Source organism: Bison bison, unplaced genomic scaffold (genome assembly GCF_000754665.1).
Source record: "Bison bison bison isolate TAMUID 2011002044 unplaced genomic scaffold, Bison_UMD1.0 scf7180017864168, whole genome shotgun sequence".
In the NCBI taxonomy this organism is placed as follows: domain Eukaryota; kingdom Metazoa; phylum Chordata; class Mammalia; order Artiodactyla; family Bovidae; genus Bison; species Bison bison.
The window spans coordinates 3,538,477-3,541,861 of record NW_011494740.1 but is presented as its reverse complement, the minus strand read 5'-3'; positions in this window follow the sequence as shown (position 1 = coordinate 3,541,861).

Sequence of the window (3,385 nt, the reverse complement as noted above, 5' to 3'; positions counted from 1 at the left end):
GTTACTTACATCATTTCCCTTTTTCCTCTCTCTCTCTGGGAGTTTATGTCATTCATCTATAATACAGTTAGATTTATATATCCTAGTCCTCACTCCATCCTGAGACACCCCCCTCCCCGATATCCTAGTTGAGATTTGGGGAGTAAAATATGCACATAGTGAAACTTCAGTCTTTGTGTACTACCGTAGAGGTCTTGACAAATATCTAGAATCATGTATCCACAACCACAGTACTGTACCGAATACTTTCATCATCTAAAAATTCCCACGTGCAGCCTCACCCTCCCTCAATTCTTGGCTATCACAAATCCTTTTTTCTTTTCCTATAATGCTGCCTCTTCCAGAATGTCATATATGTAGGACCATGCAATATGAAACCCCCCCCCCAATATTTTAATTATCAAAAAGTTTGGAAACTGCTGCAGTTCACGGGGTCACAGTCAGATATGACTTAGCAACTGAACAACTAACACTCCTATTGATTCAGATATGTCTAAAACAATTACTGATATCCATCTAATCACCAAATTGAGAGTCAGTTTCAATTACTACATTTTGAAAGGATATCCTCTCAGCCCTATGTTAGTTAATCGAAATCTGAAAGAATCTTATTCTGCTGGTTTGCTTTCAGTACTCTCTCCAGAGCACGTGCTTCCGTTCTCATGAACTTGAGTTCGGTTTCTCAGTTTATAACACTTAAAATGTTGTTATAATGATATGATATAGTTGTCTATGAACTTTTGAAATCAAGTGTAAAAAGAAAATATCTTTGGAAAACAAATAGTTGAGTGCTTTAGAAAGACTCAAAATGGAATTACTTAAAAGAGTAAAACAAAAAACCGCTATTGAGTTAGGTATGGAGAAGAAAATTATCAAAGATTAGAGGGAGAAATTATTCAGAGGTATTCTGTATTTGAATGGTTTTATAAGAGCTTTTTAGGGTCTCCATTTTTGGGAAATAAAAATTCCAACGGTGCATTATAGGTTTGGGTTTCCCTATTTATAGCTGCTCCGGGTTTTCACCGCTGTGTGAAGGCGTTCTCTACTTGTGGTGAGCGGGGGCTGCCCTCTAGTTGCTGTGGGCAGGCTTCTCATTGTGCTGGCTTCTCTCGTTGTGCAGCATGAGCTCCAGGGCGTGCGGGCATCAGTAGGTGTGGTTCTGGGGCCCTACAGCTCAGGTTCAGTAGTTGTGGCGCATGGGCCTAGTTGCCCCAAACCCTTTTCCTCTGTATTGGCAGGCAGATTCTTAACCAGTGAACCACCAGAAAAGTTCCATGGAATAATTTAATTTTGAAATGTCAATTCTTATAATATGCCAGAAACTAAATGCTTTGTAACAAAAAAATAAAGACCATAACTACGAAAATTTGTCATTGGATATACAATATTAAAAATGTATCCCCAGGATTTCCCTGGTGTTCCAGGGGTTAAGATTCCATGCTGTCAATGCTGGGGACCTGGGTTTGATCTCTGGTTGGGGAACTAGATTTCACATGCCGCAACTAAGAGTTCACACGCCACAGCTAAAGACGCCGAATGCCATAACAAAGATCGAAAATGCTGCATGCTGCTACTAAGACCTGGCAGAGCCGAACAAATAAATAAAAATAAATATTAAAAATAATAAATTACCCAATGCCACCTAGATTGCAATCCCTAATGAGATTCCAATGATGTTATTTTACAAAAATAGGGAAAAAAATCCCAAAAGTCATATGGACTGACAAAAGAACCCCAAAAGCCAAAACTGAGGAAAAAAAAGACCAAGTAGGAGGCATCATGCTTCCTGATTACAAAGCAATAGTAGTCAGAACAGCATGTCACCGGCATAAAAAGACATATAGAACAATGGAACAGAATTGAGAGGCCAGAAATAAACCTATGCATACACAGTCAACTAATATTTGATGAGAACCAAGAATACTCAATAGGGAAATGTCAGTCTCTTCTATAAATGATGTTGGGAAACTGATACCCACATGCCAAAGAATGAAATCAAAGCCCTATCTTACACCACTCACAAAAATTAACTCGAAATGAGACTCAAACATTAAAACAGGATACCATAAAACTCTTTGAAATTTGCTAACAGATCTTATTTATGGCGATGCTGGGCTTCCCATGTGGCTCACCTGGTTAAAAAACCGCCTGCTATGTGGGAGATCTGGGTTCAATCCCTGGGTTGGGAAGATCCCCTGGAGAAGGGAAAGGCTTACCCACTCTAGAATTCTGGCCTGGAGGATTCTGTGGATTGTGTAGTCCATGGGGCTGCAAAGAGTCGGACACAAGTGAGCGACTTTCACTTTCACGGCTATGCTAGGACTTCATTGCTGCATCGGGACCTTCTCTAGTTTCAGCAAACAGGGGCTACCCTCCAGTGTTTGGGGTTCTCATTGTGGTGGCTTATTTTGTTGCAGAGTATAGGCTCCAGGGGGCATGGGCTCAGTAGTTGTGGCACACCAGTTTACTTGCCCTGCAGCATGTGCAATCTTCCTGGACCAAGGATCACACCCATGTCCCCTGCATTGGCAGGCAGATTCTTAACCAATGCACCACCAGTAAAGTCCAAGAGAATAAATCTCAAAAGTTCTCAACACATATACACACACACACAATTATAACTGTGCAGTTATGGATATGTTAACTAACCTTATTGTGAAAATGTTGTATACCTTAAACTCACACAATGTTCTGTCAACTATTTCTCAATAAAGCTGGAGGAAAACTTTTAAGGTTGGAAGAACTCAAAAATAAATCATAGCAAATACATACAATGGACTACAACTCAGCAATAAAAAGGAATGAACTATCAGGTGAATCTCTAGATAATTATGCTGAGTAAAAGAAACCAAAGCAGAAGGATGAGTTATGAAGAATATGAGGAATTTTTCAGGGGTGATGAGTATGTTCATTTTCTTGACTGTTGTGATGGTTTTATGGGCATATGTCAAAGTGCATCAAATTGTTTCTTTAAATATATGCAGTTCATTTTATATCGATTTCAATAAAGAACTTTTTTAATGTTAAGGAATATATATCATTTTTTACTATTTCTTGCTCAAATCAATTCTTAATTAACCAACTATATTATTGTGCTTAAGATGCCATAAGAAAATTCCACTGATAGAGTGACTTAAACAAAATTCCACTGTTTGAGTGACTTAAATTTGTTTTCTCATATTTCTGGAGGCTAGAAGTCCAAGATAAGGATGCCAGCAGGTTTGGTGTTTGATGAAACCTCTCTTTCTGGCTTGCAGATGGCTGCCCTTTTGCTGTGTCTTCAAATGGCCTTTCTTCTGGACATGCCCAAAAGAAAAAAATCTCGAGTCGTCCTCTTCTTACAACCACACAACTATTCATTATAAAAAACAAATGAATCACTCAA